The sequence below is a fragment of the Gavia stellata genome, unplaced genomic scaffold (assembly GCF_030936135.1).
Source record: "Gavia stellata isolate bGavSte3 unplaced genomic scaffold, bGavSte3.hap2 HAP2_SCAFFOLD_79, whole genome shotgun sequence".
Lineage (NCBI taxonomy): Eukaryota > Metazoa > Chordata > Aves > Gaviiformes > Gaviidae > Gavia > Gavia stellata.
In genome coordinates this window covers 170,598-189,180 of record NW_026776334.1, presented here as the reverse complement: position 1 = coordinate 189,180, position 18,583 = coordinate 170,598, and positions in this window count along the sequence as shown.

The following is an 18,583-nucleotide window of genomic DNA, read 5'->3' as shown; positions in this document are numbered from 1 at the left end:
GAAGCGGTGAATCAATTCTTTATTTTGCTTTGGTTTTGCAAACAGTTTTTTCTTTACCTATTAAACTGTCTTCGTCTCAACCCACGAGTTTTCTCACCTGTACCCTTCTGATTCTCTCCCCGCTCTTGCTGGGGGGGCAGTGAACAAGCGGCTGTGTGTGGCTTAGGGGCTTAGCTGCTGGCTGGGGTTAATCCACAACAGAGTTGAAATATAATCTAAGCTTTTAAAAAACATAGAAGAAATTAAAGTAATATATTTGTCATTTTCTGTGAAAAATATTTTCTTCTCAATCAGCTAGCTTCATATTTACAGAAAAAGAAAGAGAAAAAAAAAAGCCTGATACAATCATACAAATATTGGAAAGATTTAAACAAGGGTTTATCTGAAGATTTAACATATAATAGTAGCATGTCAGTGGTATTTTTTCAAGGAGCAGCTGAAGTGAAAGAATTCACAGAACAGTCTGTTACGCTTCTCAATGTTCTTATAATAATTTTGATAATGACTTTCTTCTTATGGTAGCTCCTTTTCATGGGCTGCAACTCTGTCTGGTTAGAAAATAAAAATCAGGCCACTTCATTAGCACTTGAAATTTTTTTCTTCATTTAGAAAAGCTATTAAATTATATTTGATTAGCTGTCATAGAAGTGTGGACTAAGTATATGATACACTGTTTTCTAAAGACACATTGTGTTCTATTTTATATAATTAGGGACTCCTGGTGGACTATTGTTTAGTTTTGCTCAAACTAAGAGGAAGTGGGAACTTTCATTTTAGTTACATTTAGCTGTGTGTGCGCATGAGTTTTTGAAAGAGGGACATTATACAGACACACCTATTTATCGGCAGTTTTATTTATTATAGAATAATTTATTAAAGCATAAGTTGTTGAGAACTTTGAGAGCATAATTAAACTCCCAGTTTTGAGGAATGCATAGCTGAAGCTTTTCATGCTCTAACAGTATTCCCACCAATAGTCAAATGCTCTTGTGCTCTCCTACTGCCATTGAAGGGCAAGGACAGCATTTATGCTGTAGGAGTAGCTTAGGTTAGAATTCATGCCTGATGCCAAACTTCCTGGTTCGGTGACTCATCCACATGTCTAGTGCTCCCACGGTATTACCAATCTCACCTCTTATTAGATGGCTGTCATTTATACTTCTAACCCTCTGCTTCTAATTTTGTCTTCTAGCATCCTTTTTTAATCAATGGGGAAGGCTTCTCCAGGCAGTAAATCATACAAACCTTTTTCGTAAGTGTGCTTTATAATGAGTTGATTTATCCTTTGAGAGAGACTTTTTTCCCCCCTCTTACTATAAAAGAAACCTAGGGTGGCTAGTTTAAAACACTGACTTTTATGACTGAAGTTATGTGAGACGAATCCTTCTTTCCCACACACATAGGCACAATTCAGGGGCATTTGTGGGACGTATGAGGTACATGTGAACAGTGCATGTGAGAGTATGGAAACTGATGCCTGTTTCAATGACCCTGAGATAGAGTTACACAATACAAACCAATTTTTCAGTGAATATTGAGGGCAGAGGTAGTCAGCTTTTGGTGGATGATGAACAGCCTTGTAATGTTTTCTCTGTATACAAATCATGAGCAAACAAGATTTATTACCTAGCAGGTATGGTAAATGATTTGGAGCAGCCAGACTTACAGGCTGAGAGAAACAATTTAAAACATTCCTGAAACATTTAACAGTGATTGAGAATTTTCAGTTGTATCACACAAAAGGCAGCCTGCCTTAAAACATTTCAGCTCTTCCTGAAATCAAGGAAGCTTCTACAAGAAGAATATTTGCAAGCTTAAGTTAGTGCAAATCTATCTTTTATGCATAGGCAGCTATGTATTTAGCTGTATTCAGTGCTGGTGCGGCCTCATCTTGAATACTGTGTGCAGTTCTGGGCCCCACAATTTAAGAAGGATGTTAAGGTACTTGAACATCTGCAGAGGAGGGCAACAAAGCTGGTGAAAGCGATGGAAGGAATGTCCTATGAGGAGCAGCTAAGGACTTTGGGCTTGTCTAGTTTGGGCAAAAGCAGGCTGAGGGGCAACCTCATGGCTTTCTACAGCTTCCTGAGAAGGGGAGGTGGAGGGGGAGCTGCTGGTCTCTTCTCCCTGGTATCCAGTCACAGGTGTGGAATGATTGCTGGAGGTAATTTAGGAATTAAATTTATATTAAAGGTACAGCGTTGAAGGTACAGCATTGAAGAAATCTTCAGGGTGGAATGTGGCAAATATGCAAGGAATCCATCCCACAGAAGTTCCCTAGGCAACCTTAGATGTTGGCAACACCAGGGGAGCTTGGTGCGCTGACTCTAAGAGAAACTACACGGAGGGTGGAGCGGAGTGAAGACACCGCGGCCAGGCTCTGTGATAAGACGGGAACTGGAAGTTACTATGGAACTGACAAGCTGCATATTTACTACCCTGAGCTGCATATTTACCACCCTGAGCCAACAGTCTGTCATTTTTTGACAAAATACTATCCTTTGGGTGAACTTCCTCATTATAATCTCATTATAATACCAGAGAACACACCTCCATCCCAAAGCTACCCACCTCCAAGGTGCGACCACCCCTCACTGAGCTTGCGCTCTGAATTTTTCATAGTCTATACCTTTAAAAGTAGACGAGAAACTTTTACACCAATTACAATAGAGGTATGTATGACTAGAGTCACTCAAGCTCCACCTGTAAGGACAAATAATATAAAAATGGCTTAAGAGAGGAGGGATGCCGGGGAAGATACCATCGCAGACCACCTTTGACACCTGGGATCAGTCGACGGGCTGAGCCTCTCTTCCCCCCCACAGGGACGCCTTTGGGTAAGATTCGAACACTTGGTTATACCAAGTGCTTCCCCGGGAAACTTAGAAATCTCTATAGAGTTGCTTTATAACTTAACGCGTTTGTAGCCAGGCTATATTACTCACATTCTTGGTATTTGCACATGCTTTGCAAGCAGTAATTTTATCACCGGCAATCCAAAAGAACTTGTGTATCTGTTGCTTCAATAAACTGCACTATTCACTAATCTAGCCGTGAGAGTTCTCATTGAACGCCACCAAATCCCTTAAGTGTGGCCGTGCTAGTTCATGGAACGCGACTAGACTGAAAGTGTGCAGTGTTACGAGTGTATCCGTAATCGTGAGAGTTCAATACATTGAACGCGACCGGGCTTGTAACATCCTGATGGTGTTACGAGTGTATCCGTAATCGTGAGAGTTCAATACATTGAACGCGACCGGACTTGTAACACAGAAAAATTGGGCATCACTCAGAATCTAAGCCTAGCCGCCCCCAGCCCCTCTGATATCTGAGGACAAGCTGGAACGCAAGGGGGTTTATTTTCTGCCAAATTGCCTTGCCCTTTAACGCGACAACAGGACATGTGGGAATGGCTCAAAGCTGTGTCAGGGGAGGTTCAGACTTGACATTAGGAAGCATTTCTTTACTGAGAGGGTGGTTAAACACCGAAACAGGCTTCCTAGAGTGGTGGTCGATGCCCCAAGCCTGTCTGTGTTTAAGAGGCATTTGGACAAGGCCTTTGACAACATGCTTTAACTTTTGTTCAGCCCTGAAGCGGTCAGGCAGTTGGACTAGTTGATCATTTTAGGTCCCTTCCAACTGAAATATTCTATTCTATTCTGTGTGCATATGTATGTCTGTATATTCCTACAGCTATCTACCTAGAATAAGTATATGCTAAGCTTTTGCTTAAGAGGTGGATTTAAAAAAAAAAAAAAAAAATCCTGATGATGTGTGGAATAAATAATGTGTGGAATAAGTAATGTGTGAAAGAAGATCTTGTAAATAAATGTAATTTTGAAAAATTAGTTAAATTAGAATGTCTATCAGTAATGCTTCCCCAAGTAAAGGACACTAGTAGCACTTTGATATTGAAAACAATGGTGACGGCTGCTGGTATAAATGAGTTTCAAAGGGTATAAACAGAGGCAAAATTTCATTCTAGTCTGAAAGATGAAATAGTTCTGAGAAAAAATACAAGAATTGATATTCATAAAAACATCTGGTTCTGATTTTGCTCTCATCCTTCTAGGTTTTACAAGCACGCTCTGCTGCCTTTGCATAGTTACCGTGGTATATACTCACATAAATGAGAAGACAGCCAAACCCTTCCTTTGAATTTAAAGTCTTTTCACTCCTAGCTATTTGATTTTCATTTTCCTACATCTCCCTCTTTCTTCAGGCCTTCTTCTTGTACCTTGAAGTCTTTTCTTGATCATGAGATTACATTGAAATTAAACTAGTCCTAATTAACATCAGTTACCTTATCTGCATTCATTTCAATCAGAATTACATTATAATCAAAATTTGTTGCCAAATATTACATTTTGTGTTATCTTACCAAACTCACTGTCTTGTTTCAAATTAACTTTGTTATTAACTTATTAACCAAAATATTTCTAACAAACAGAACAACAAATACGGTGAATGTATATTTCAGGGTAATTCAGCAAGTTGTAGATTTTAACACGTCTATGATGTAATGTACTTGTGTATATACTTGTACATGCTTGTACTTAATGTATGTATACATCTTGAGCCTGATTTTTTCCAGTTTGCCTTTCTGAAGCACCAGATTAAAGTCCATACTATCCATATTAAAAGAAGCTGAAATAAAATACGAAAAATTAAGGTAACATATGTGACAGAAATCCCAAAGAGATTAACTGGAAATGTATTTTGACCACTTTGTTTACAGAAATAGCTTTATCAAGTCTCCTGTGAGTAAAGTTAGTCATATTGAGATCTGTATTGTTTTGAAGGTTTGAATAATTGACTGAAGCTGTTTATTACAGCAGAAATTCATATGAGAACCAGTCTTTTATAAAGACAGCACACCAAGCTGTCTTTGTATTGTTTATATTTGAAATTCTGCCAATAGTAAGAAAGTGGGAAAATGTGAGTCTTCAGCGACAGGTAACTCCAATAATGCATGGATATCAGAGACAGAGGTAAACCGTGTAGTTTGGGCTTCACTACTAAAACTGCAGCAGTGAAACATTCAAGGCAGGTGAATTTACAGGAGGCAGAGAAATCACACACATAGTCATACCTGCATTAAGTAAATTCTGACACTGTTCAAACCACAGCAGTGACAAGAGAATCTTCTGTTTATTGATGAAAAATAAAGCTTTTGGTATAATTGGTGTATAATACTGATTAAATTTTCTACTTGATAAGTTTTAAAGCAATATCTAGACTTTAAAATAATGGAAAATCCCAGGAAAAAAAGGCAAGTTTGTCACCAGTACTGTTTCATCCAATGGGAACAAACAATAAGTAGATTCCTTGAAAAGACTTCTTATTTAACTTTTCTCCCACTGCCAGATAATTAAATTGTGCAATCCACATGAGTAAAAACTAAACACAAACCTCATTGACGAATGACTACAATTCAAACTCTTTCTTACAATTACTGCTTGTCTAGACTTGTTTATACATGTCAGATATGTTTCTGCAATAGGAAGCAAAACAGAAAAAGAGAAGCTTTCTGAAAGGGAAAGTGTAGCTTCTAAATCCATTCAGCATTTACCATTTGATAAGCATTGCAGAAAAAGCAAAAATTGTGTATGTAAGAAAACTTTTTATTTTTCATAGTCTTCCATGAATTCCCTCTTGCCATATCCTGAGAGATATCTGTCTGACACCCTCCAAGGAACTGGAAGAAAAAAACATTTAAAAATCAGTTCTTTGGTTTTTTTATGGAGTATTTACATTATTTTTCATTTTTACTGCATGCCTTTAGCTAGGCAAACACAAAGTACATCTGTATAAGTACATGGGAAGCCAAGTGCTATAAAAGTCTTTCATGCCTGATGATTTACAGTCTAAACTGAAAAGGCAAACAAGAAGAAAAATATGAAAAACATATAGTAAGTGTCCAAATGCATATATGTTGTGTATTTAATTTGCCTAATTCCACCCCATTATATAGCTTTGGTCTTCCTAATTTTCTTACTTCTACTTAATTTGTAATTACTGTCCAATTACTCTCCACAGCACAAACATTATCCTCTTCATGCCTACAATACTCTATCAAAGCTTACCAAATCTAGGTCTATTATTTCTAATAGATGGACATCCTCAGGTCGCAGGGTGCACTGGGCTGGGCTTAAGTGGCTGGACGGGAGGAAGCCTGGACCTGTTGTTCATTCAGCACCTCTTGTAACACCCTTCAGAGGAGCAACAGGTAAGGAGGTCTAGAAAATGTGAACACCTGAGCTCAGCAATGAGGTCATTGATGGAGAGGAAATATCAAACACAGTCATTTTTCTAAAATGGTCCCTTGTTCTAAGAATTGAACACTTAATTCCTGACAGTAATTCCTTTTCCCTTTTATCCTTGATGTAGCAACTTTTGACCCCTTCTGTTGAAATTCTGTTTCATGGGTACTTGAAAATGGTGCTGAACTGCAGAGAAAGCATGGGGGAGGTTTAGGGGTGTGTGCATGATTTTTTTTAATTTAATGCTCCAGGACACTCTTCTGTGATAGAACAGCAATTTATATAGCGTTTCAGCTGTAAAAGTAGTTAATTTATTTAAGTTAAATAAATTATAGACCATTCTTACAAGAAAAACTAACTCTGTATCCCAGTTGACTGTCCTAGTTACAGTACATCCCTCTTCTTAGCCTTGATAGCTACTAATTCCTTGCAAAATACAGAACAACCGTTAACAGTAGTTTAACTCTGAAACTAGACACAAGAATCGTATCAAATGGGAGAGGACAAATGGGCTAATGAAACCAATTGCTTTGCCTTTCTTCTGTCATTGAGACAGATACATTCTGAACAGAAGTTATGATTTTTATTACTTTCCAACAGAAAAATTCTGTCTTGAATATCTCTATATATTTGTGTTCAAAAGAGAACTGCCCTGGATATTTAACAATTCCAGGAATCAGCCAGAACAATTTCTGTACTACATAGTGATTTGTACTTCTTATCACTTATTCTCTGCAGAATAACATGGCTTCCTGAACAACAAAAATAATTTCAAAGTTACAGGTTGAATACCAATGATGAAACTTGGAAATACACTGCCACTGATCCCTGTGGGGAAGGCTGTGTGGGTTTTTTTGTACCCAGGAAATAAAGGGAATCAAAACAACTGGATGTAAGGCTGACTACTAAGACTGAATTGTTATACCTTAAGTAAAAGGCTCCTTTTTTTCCCGAGACTCAATATTGTATTTGAAAAATCATGATCTTTTTCATCCCTTAGCCAAGATGTGTTATTCAACAGTTAGGATATGGTTATGCTTACTTGACTTTATACATTCCAATGATGCAGATGAATTCCTATCTATTTCCTAATTTTCAAAGAAACTTGTTTTGATTTTACCTCAGCAGCAAAACTCAGCCTCTGTTCTCTTTGAGTTCCATAACCCATACAGGTACTTTATGTGAGGAAACAATATGCCTCTAGAAATCTTCAGGCCTAAGAGTGTGAATATTATATAGGTATCATGTCGATAATATTCCTTGAATGAAACACAAACACTGATTCTAGATCCATTTTACAATCACTGTATCAATGACAAAAAATATTTACCTAGTCATAAATGTTAAACATAGAACTCATAAACAAGACCACTTATTATCTATAATAGAGATAATAGTCCATAGACTATCTATCGTCCGGTATCCTATGTGATTTTTTTCTTAGGTAAAGCTGAATGGCAAAAGTAAACTTAAATGGCTGTAAAGATTCCTAACCAGTGGTTTAATGTTTTCCAACATGCTGAGCTACCATCAGATTCTGTCTACTCCTATTTAATGAGTACTCAGCACGTATGAAAATAAGGTTACTTCCTCAGCTATCTGAATAAGGATATAAGAGCCTAATTCTGACACTTTCTAAAAAAGAAATGCAAACTGTTTTGTGTAACCAAATATTTTAATGAAGAGAAGTGCCTTTCACAGGAAAATTTTAGAAAGACAACTCTAAAAAGTTTATTGGTTAGTATGGAGTAAAACACTTTGATCATTATTCAGCTGATATGTCTTGCATGCAGAGAAGTAAAATGAGAGGCACAGAGCCAATCAAAGCAAAATTTAGACAGGAGACATGCACCTCAGGTACATATTTTAGAAACTGATTGTTTTTGTGGTGTAAAGGACAACAAGAGTTTCAATATTAGGAAAATTCTTATTCATTAAATATCATCAAAAATGCAGATTCTGGTTTTGCTGCATAATGGGAATAAATGTAACTAAATTGGAATAAGCTTACCTGTCATTCAGTTTTATATACAATAATATGAAAAAACCCTTGCAGCAAGCTAGAAGCAGTAATACTCTAGGTGCATATTTTAGAGGGAGCAAACAGAAACTGAACAAAGTTTACTCACTTTGATTTTAATGTCCATTAGTACTTAAGAAAATTTCTTATGATAGCCCTAAACAACTGTTTCCTGACAACTGATGGCCCGACTTTAAATTGGACTTTAGCAATTAACATGGTTTCCATCATCTTATTACATATGCTTACAAGAAAAACTGGGCCACTATAAAATAAGAATGACTTTACTTAATCAAAATGCAACAATCCTCAATTCTCTTTTAGCATAGCAGCTACAGTTGTCTGAGATAAGACTCTGACATTATTTGAGGATATTGTTGACTTACTGAAGATGGATGAAAACAAGAACTGTCAGCACTATGTTGATTAGAATCAGGCAGAGAGAAGTATTTTGGAAAGGTTCAAAGAATTATACACGTACAGAGAACAAGAAAGGTTTGGCAACTTTTAACATTTTATCTCCATTACGTACAGTCTAACCTTGCTTCTTTTCTCTGTTCTTATTCTATTCCCTACACTGACTTTTATTCTGTCTTGTACCATTTCAGTATCTTCTTTTTTTTAGAATTTTATACTCCTGCATCTGCTGTCTTACTTGCATCCTTGAAGCCCTTTCCTCTGGTCAAGTGTAGGCACACACCTGATTACACTGCAATGATGGATTTTAATTACCTTCCCTGCTCTCCTGCAAGTCATGGTCCAAAGGTGACCATTACTGATGTGGGAGGTCTTGGGGAGGGCTGCCTTGGAAAGCAGATACACTTTTCTTTGTTCGATGCTTACCGTTCATGCTGTGAATTCCCTGGGCTCATCTGGGTTTCAGAAATGGACTTGATCTCAACACAATGGAGAAATTTCTGTTACCAAAACTTGGTTGAATTTCACACTGTGAGTTCCAAACAGAAAATTTGCTTTTATCTGTTGGAAACTAAGTAAAAAATAAACCCTGGAAATTGAAATACAAAAAAAGTGAATCTAATACTTTTCCAGTAAGCTAGGTAAGTAAACCTCTCACAGCTTTTCTCTCTTGAGAATTCATTTGAGGCTTCTGAGGACCAAAATAGTATCTTTGTGCTTTGCTGGTATCTTTGATGTGTAAGTCAGTCATTCATTTGGAGAGAAAGCAACAGAAGACTGAACTTAAAAATGAACAACTAGCAAGCTAAATGTGTGGGATTTTTACTTCTTATGTAGGATGGGATGGGGACATCCATATTTTACCAGACAAAAGTGGCTGATGAGCAGTTCATTAAATCCTTAGAGCCACCATTTAGGATTAGATTAGTCACATATCTAATCCAGTAAATAGTTTTTTGTGTAACAGGCCCAGATGACTGAGAAGAAAATATTTACCAAAAAAGATGGAATTTTGAAGGAACATGCTTGCAAGGAAAGCTTCCTGATTCTGTTAATTAAAGGTTAGTTCATACCTTGAAGCTTCAAGAATTAACATCCGACACAAAGAAGGGTGGGTTTTCTTGGTCTTCACTTCTAAAACCCTTGAATCAAAATATCACATATGAGCATTTTCCTTCTCCCTGTTATGAATTACTCTGATGTTCCAAAAGGAAGATATTTTAGAGGGCTTTCCATGATTTCCTTTATAGGATCATAGAATCGTAGAATTGTTCAGGTTGGAAAAGACCTTTAAGATAATCAAATCCAACCATTAACCTAGCACTGCCAAGTCCACCACGAAACCATGCCACATCTACACGGCTCTGAAATACCTCTAGGGATGGTGACTCAACGACTTCCCTGGGCAGCCTGTTCCAATGTTTGACAACCTTTTCAGTAAAGAAATTTTTCCTAATACTGAATCTAAACCTCCCCTGCCGCAACTTGAGGCCATTTCTTCTTGTCCTATTGCTTGTTACTTGGGGGAAGAGACCAACACCCACCTCACTACAACGTCCTTTCAGGTAGTTATGAGCAGAGACTTCAGCTAGAGATAAAGTATTTGGCATGGAGAAGTTTTATTCCACTATATCTGCCTGCAGAGTTACTGGACCATTAACAAAACTGTAGAAATATTATACTGCTACAGTATTTTTTATTATTTTATTTGTAATAAATACTATGAAATACCTATGATAGGAATATTTGAACAAAAAGTTTTTCTGTCTTTTTATGTTTATTGTAGTCATTGGTATTTTCTGAATACATCAAAATTGTTACTGCGTTACTAGCTTTCATTTACTGCATATACAAACAATGTTTCATTTAAAATGTTTATTAAAAGACATACTTTAAGTAGTTGGATTAGTTCTGAGCTCTGTAAAATAAAAAAGCCCTTAAAAACCCCTTCAAAAATAAAACAGAAAAAGCCATTAATAAATTAAAGAACAAAAAATATGTACAGAATTACTGGACAAAGCTGAGATTATTATGAATAACAATGTAACTACTGCTTCCTGACAACCAGCATTTGCCTTATGAGCTGAAACCATTTTGTACTGTCCTATATTTTCTCAAAAGAAGCTTGTGCTCTCTGAGCATTCTGAAGGAAAAAAAAGAGGTTTATGTTGCTAATTATATCATGTGAGTAGAGGAACAGAGCTGTTTGGAAGAGAGCTCCAGAAGAACTTTACCCTTTCTGGAGACCAGTATTTCAATGCGCTCCTCACTTTCTTGCCAGGAAATGAAACTCTGTGCTAGAATGGTACTATTCCACAAAAGGCCACTTTTTATGGGTTCCCACAGAACAGAGCAATCTGTGTGTCTGTGCTGAGACTGAAACAAGAGGCACTTCTATAGCTGGGTCACTTCCATCCCCAGGGGACAACTGTATAACGATATAATGTGCCTTGTGAATATCCATGTTTCTACGCTACAAAAGCCTTTTTTATATAAATTTGATTTTCTGACTAAGGCTAAAATAGTTTGAGCCACTGATATATATGCTGCTCTTCTCACTTTCAAGTTGCCACTTCACTAAACCCAGTTATCCTGTCCCACGCAGCAGGTTAACAACACACCTTTATCAGATTAGCTGGGATTAAAGAGGAGAAAATGCTGTAAGTATGACATATTCAGAGCATGGGTTCATTTCCCCTAAGGCAAACATGTGCCTGATTTCCCCAAAGAATCCCAGGGACTGTTTTGAGTGTCGGCTGAATGATCCATTTTGGGGGGTTGTTTTGGTTTTAAGTTGCATGTGGTTCAACTTCTGGTCATTGGAAGGAACATAAAGATTTTTGGAGCCATTTCCACACCTTAGGGAAAACACCTAGCAGCCTTTTCAGGAAAGTACATCTCTCTGGAGCACTTTCTGTCATGTTAAGAGAAGGATGTATCTTTTTTCCCCCTGTTTAGTGTTGATTTTTTCAAAAACTAGAAATTCTTGCCATTCATAATTCTACTTTAGATTCCCATCTTCAACTGTCTATGTTACAGCCAAAATAAACTCCTTCTGTAGAGATTTCAGTTATATTGTCTTGGAATGCCACAATGTGATACATTGAATATCTGGATACCCAGCACCAAGGAAAGGCAAGGCTTACAAAGGGAAAGGCATCCAAACACCATATTCCACAAGTGCTTTTGTGGTCCTAAATTCATTATCTGACCTTAATAATTACATTCTCTCTCATGAGCAAATGATACATATATATCCATGTCTTATGTAATTACAAATGTCTGTAACGGATACAGAGTAAATGTAATAAAATTCATAGATTAATTAATAGTTAAAAGGAAAATTACATGGATGTAAAGTGGTACAGATAACATGAGATTATAAATTTATAAAAAACTTTGATCACAAACATAAAATGTAACTCGATTAAGTTTATTGTTCTTAAGAGTTAGGCAATTTGTATGATATTCTGGAGAACGTTGTTCTTAAGAGTTAGGGAATTTGTGTAAAGTTTTGCATACCATAAAATTTGTGAAACATTTTTAGCTCCAATATCAAAGAGATCATATATAAAGAGATTTTAATGGGTATTGGCGTTTGACTTTCTTGCCCTTAACAAAATAAGCAAAACCTTGTGATTAAGCCTAGAAAAGTAGTATGACAAAAAAAAAAAAAAAAAAAAAAAAAAAAAAAAAAAATCCTTAACTACTGTTTTTTTCCTCCAACCTAAACAAGCTGTGTTTTTCTGATTAAAGTTTACACTTATAATTCCGGCTTCAACATATATAGTCTTTGCAAATATTTAATGTACAAACTGGTAAAAAAGTGCTATGTTATTGTTAATATGCCACAGTTTCTGTATGGTAAGGAATTAACAAATACATGAAGTATAAGGTTTGTTTCCTTTTACTATTAAAAAAATGTATTAATAAGTCAATGTTTGATGAAGACCAAGAATATGTTTCATGATTTATGAAACAATACGGAGACAAAGGTCTTCCATCTAAACAGTTTACAAAAGTAAGTCACATGGATAATCTGATGTTCCTTCAAGTCTGAATTGCTGTTGATGAATCACCTTAAGTGTAAAATGGTAAGAAATGTTGTTTTATGTTTTTCCTAGTTTGGGGTTTGGGCTTTTTTGTGAGAGTTCTCAATTTGTAATTTTTAAATTACCTTCCATTTTCCCTGAAATGTGATAGGCCTTCAGGAATAGGAATGCTAAGAGCTGCTAAATAGCACTAAAACGCGGATTGCACTCCCCACCCACAAAATGCTCTGCTCATGTGCTTGGACATTCAATAGGCTTCAGTAAACAGTTCTTTAAGCCAGTCTGCTTACAGTTGGACTATACTTGCAAAAATCGTGTGATGGTCTTTGTTTTGTTACTGTATCATTGTTGTAGTTATAGCTACATGATAATTTAAAATAACTTTAGACACAGTTCTAATTCAAGCATTTAATCCTTTTTTTTAATACCGTACTGAGTATCTCATAGGTTAATACCCAATGTTGATTTTCTGTGCAGCCTATATGTAATATTGCTATTTGTCCAGAGATTCCTCTAGGGCTCGTATAGAAGGTACTTTGCTAACTTTTTAAATAGTACATTCATTTACAAAATATCAAGCCACTTCAGTTCTGGTACTCATGGTCATTACAGCATTTTATTAATTTCACTTGTCTCATTGTGAAAGTCTTTATGCATTTTTATAAGGTATTCTAGAAGAAGGCTTGAAAAGTGAGTCAAAGTCCCCTTGTTAAGGAGCTTCTTCAAAGACTTTGATGCAAATGCAGGCAGTGTCATCCTTACGATGATTTATGTCAAGGATTTGTTGAAGTTCAGGAGTGAGCTGTATGGCTAAAAGATGTGAAGTTTAATGAAGGAGTGTGTATTTCAAGTAAAAGCATCAAGTATGAAGGATTAGAGGACAGAGCTTCTTGGTAAGTGTATTTTCATCTGTCATGGTAAAAGGGAAAGGTTAAGGCCTTTGGCTTTGCTAATAGTTTTTCTTTATTAAGTCTATGACCTAAGTTAGTTGTATGGGAAAATCTAGGCCAATTTATTTAGGATTTATTAACACGCTGGCTTTATTTGGTTTGATTTTTTTCATCCTCTTATACTTTGACTGTGGCCTTCCCCTGATTCAAGAAATGATATCAAGATTCATCACATTTGTAAGGACAATCCAGACCTCAGATTTTGTTGGTGTATGGCCAAAGGAAAAAGATTTATTCATTCTGCATGTCTTTTCATTTACTGCCAGTGTAACATGGTTGTAGGATACAGGAGAGGATAACTCAACAATCCTTGTATTTTGCTTTGATCATCACAAATTTTTTGAGCATTCTTGGACTTCTTTACAGGCTTGACAAGTACCCCACAGGGCCTGTAGCATAGCTAAGGTATGGCTTTTGTTTGCTACGAAAGCTTTGTATTCCTCTCCAGCTTGGTGGAGTCTCCCTCTTGCTTGTTTTGTGGCACAAGGCAGACACTGAGCAGAGCTTTGTTCCTATTAATCTATAATTTACAGCAATTGCCTAACACTTGACTTGGCCTATCACTTTTACATCTTTCATTATATCTTGTATTGAGAGAGAATCTCCAACAACTCTATTGAATTCAAACTTATTGACATATTACGTTGGAAATGAAGCACTAATTCATCTTATTAATTCCTAAAATTTGACCCAGTCTATCTTAAATCTGAAGGAACCATCTGGTATTCCAGGCAAGGACAATCAAATACAGTATAAGAATACTCCATGTGTTTACAAGCTGCTAGCCATCAAAAAGTAATTGTCTTTTGATCAATATCCATAATCACCAACCCTGAAAAGTTTAAGATGTTTCAGGAAACCATCTTACCACACAGTAGAGTGTTTTTAGAGTTAACAAATCCAGCTATTGGTATTATACTTTTGGGGGAGAATTTCAAGGGGCTCTTCGCCCCTTAAGCTTCTGTTTAAAAAATAATAGAAGTATGGACCCTTGAAAAGTATTGTTGTTCATCTATATAGTTCAGTCATTTTTACATGGTGTTTTTCAGACAGAAAGTCACATTCTGTTTGCAGAAAAAATGAAACAACAAATACCCCAAAAAATGAAGGTCACAGCTGAGGAAAAGAGAGAGAGCAAATAATAATGAGGAAGTAGAAGGGAAATATCATTTGCAGGGAAGACAGAGAAAGAAAGCTTCTGTCTGAAGTTTATGGAATATTTCTAGTGTACGTACCAAGGTATCATTGTTCTGTGTTCAGATTACATGTTATTACTCACACTAAACTTTTTTTTTCCCAGATGTCATGATGAAAACTTGGGAATATGTCTAGATTGTTTTTTAAAATGAATCTGGCCAAACTACTCATGAGTATTAGGCCTGTAATTGTTAATCTTACTAATCTCTGGTTTACTGTCATGCTATAAATGTTCATGCTTTTGAGTGAGCTATGCCTGAAATTTTACCTTAAACAGTTCTAAATCTTAAAAAGTATATTTATAAAGTTGTTTCAGAGCCTCCCTTCCGTTTTTTTTTTCCTCCTTCTTTTCTGTGCACGCTTGCTTTCTTGTAATTTTCATCCCATATGTTTTCCTGATATTGCCTATTTCTAGGTGAACTGGAGACCAAGAAATGGAACATTTTTCCCCATTTATTATGTTCACCTAGGAGTCAAAAACCCCAAACTCAGATTACAATGTTTTTATAAAATTCAAAACCACTTATTTTCTGTATCTTTAATAATGTATCAACCCAAACTGTGTACAAAATTTGTCACATGATAGCAAAGTTATTTTTGCATCCTGTCAACTCATTGAAAATTTTTTAACTGCCTGAAACAGAATTTTCTGTGGGCTTTAAAAAAAGTCATTTGTTGCAACGCAGAGCAAAATTAGACATTTGATGTGTCAAAGTTAATGTTAGCTGCGACTGTGAATTCCCAAGAGATAGAATGCTGAGCAGCTAAACAAAAACAACGTTTTACAAATCTCATTGGCACCTGTCAGCTGTTTCTCAAGGGATATTGTCAGCATAACTTACCAATAGGATACATCATTTCAGGATGATATTTTGTCTCTTTTGAAAGCCGAAATTATTGAATCAACTAACATCTTGTTTCTCATGGAGAGCTAATTAGTGCCTTTATTTAAAAACTCAAGCATTAACTTAAAATAAGACACCATTGAAAACCAGAATAGTTTTGATGAAGTCAGTCAATGGAAGTTGACATAAACATCAGGAATCTTTTAATTAAATATAAAACTGACATCAATAAACTGAAGGCTGCCAGAAGCTAAAGAAATGATATAAGAAATGCCTTTACTAAAGATTAATCTTTAAAAATAACAAAATATATTTTGAGGTAGAAATAAAGATCGCTAGTTCTCTCTGAGTAGATTTACGATTCTTTTTTACACTGTAAATAGTTAATAGTCTGATGACATTCATAGGATTTTTATTATACAGAAAAATGTGCTTAAGATTTAAATCAATTTGTAATGATTAAATACTAAACTGTATACAGGATCAAGTTAAGAACAGAACTTGATTCTATCCTTTTCATAATAATAATGTGGAACTGGAAGCATGAATCTGTCAAGCTATGTTTTAAAAAGTAGCTATGACTATAGCCATGACCTTTATAGGCCATTGCCTTTAGACCCCATGAAAGGTGTGGTCACTGACCTCTGTGCCAGTCCTTCAGAATTATAAATTCACCATTATGACAGATTCTTTGTGGGGTGTATGCTTATGTTTGCATATGCATATGCTTTCAGTAAAGGAGACAATACTAGGTAAATTGCTGGCACAATTTCAAAATTCATATTAAAATTAGTCCCAAGGAAAAAAAAAACAACAAGGCTTCTTACTACTAAAGCATCTAGCTTCACGTATAGGATTTTGATTACAGAGTTTGGCTAAAGGATGAGAATAATAAGCAAAAAGATTCAGATTTCCTTTTGAAGAAAATATTGTATGGTGCTGACGCCTTCCAATGAATCTCACTTTCCTATTAACCTTAAGGAACTGGATGCTCTAGATACCTAAATATTTTTTCTGCTATTTTTAATGCTCTGTTGTTCATACTTAATGGAAATTATACCAATAGAGAACATTTGAAGGATCCATATTCTAAATCCAAGCATTATCAAGAAATTCTGCTGCTCCTGATGACCTTCCACTCAGTTCTGTTCTGCTTGTGCCATAAAGAACCAAAGTTCTTTGAGATATCACAGGAGACTTCACAATTTTGTACCTTATTGAGATTGGATTAAGGGGACCTCAGATACATATATAGTTCATTTGAAATTGTTAAGGGATACAAAAGAGAAAAAAGTGGTGAGAATAGGATCCGGAACTGAATATTTTTCCCACTCAGTATCCAACATTTTTCTGTAGAGTCACATCTTACCTGTCTCTTCTTCTAGTTCTAAGAAACTTTAATTCCTTTCTACACATCAAGATGGTTTTGGATGAAAATATATTGTAACTGGCAGATTAGGGCACAGAAGTATGGAATAGATTTGTATTCCTTGGGCTGGGGATTCTTTGAACCAAAGAATTCCTTATCTAAACTTTCCTAATTAGTAAATAAAAGTAGTAACTACGAGTAGTAGGCTGGTAGGACTACACATTGCAGAAGATGCTTCTACAGCATTTTGTGTTTAATACCCAATCAGTGCAAGTTCCTGTTAGAACAGGATGAAACAGTACTCTTCTTAAACATGATTATATGCACCTTACTCATTGCAGTGGTTGAAGCTAATTAAGAAACATCTTATGCTTTGATCATATTTGTGTTTCCAGTCCATTGTAAAGCAATTATTATAGCGTGTTGACAACATAGTGCCTTATCAATGGGTGGTTTTGATCTTCAGAAGAGGAATGAAAAGTTATTAAATCTCTTCAAAAGAAGTACAGTCGCTTTTCTGGTCACACCCTTAAACAGGAGACTAGAAGTGTTCAGAGAATTCCACTAATACTGAATCTAAGTGTTAAAGACTACTTAGATCTAAAATAAAGGTAATTATTGACTTAAGTGCATTGTACTTAAGATGCAGGGTGAGGATCTGGGGATTTGGATTACAATTTAGTATAAGTAAATCTTAAAAGATGTGCCGTAAATATAGATATCTAAGTTTTGCGTTCTGATATTTCTCATGTTAGTGAATTGAACTTTACTCTAAAATACAGTGTGTGTGACCTCTCATTCAGTAGGGAACTGCTCAAAATGAATATGGACGACAGAATTTAGCCAATAGAAATTCCCACAATCTGTTCCCAAAAGAAATCCCAGGAGTACTTATTGCTTTTTGTAAGTAGCAGACAGAATGAAAACAAACCAAGTATTCTTGCTTCTATTTGTGTTTCCAAAGCTTTCTGTAGTTTTCTGGCTTGATTAAGATGTTCTTTGGCAGCTTTTTGATGACTCCACTCAATCGAGGTTTTAAAAAGTGAATCACTAAATGAGAATACTTATCACTACAAGAATAAAAATCTTTGCATCAGATTTCCCTTCTGCTTGCTTCAGAGGCTTTTGGAGAAGACTTGCTCTTCCTTTAAGTTCTAAACACATTAGTCATAGGAGATCACTTAGCATATTTTTTTTACTACAGTGTGTCAAGAAGAGGAAAGGACACAGACGAGTAAAAGAAAATAAGGCCGACATGATAAAGAAGTAGAGTAAATAATACCCAAACATGAAAGCTTCATATTATCTTTTAGTCTCCCCAATGCCTATGTTTCACATTCAGATATTGATTGTCTATTGTACCAAAACATTTTCACTAGCACCATGATGCATACAGGCACTTTTGTTCAATACATGTGACTCAGAAGACATTGGAAGCAACAGGTTTTTTTAATTAAATTCTTCTATATG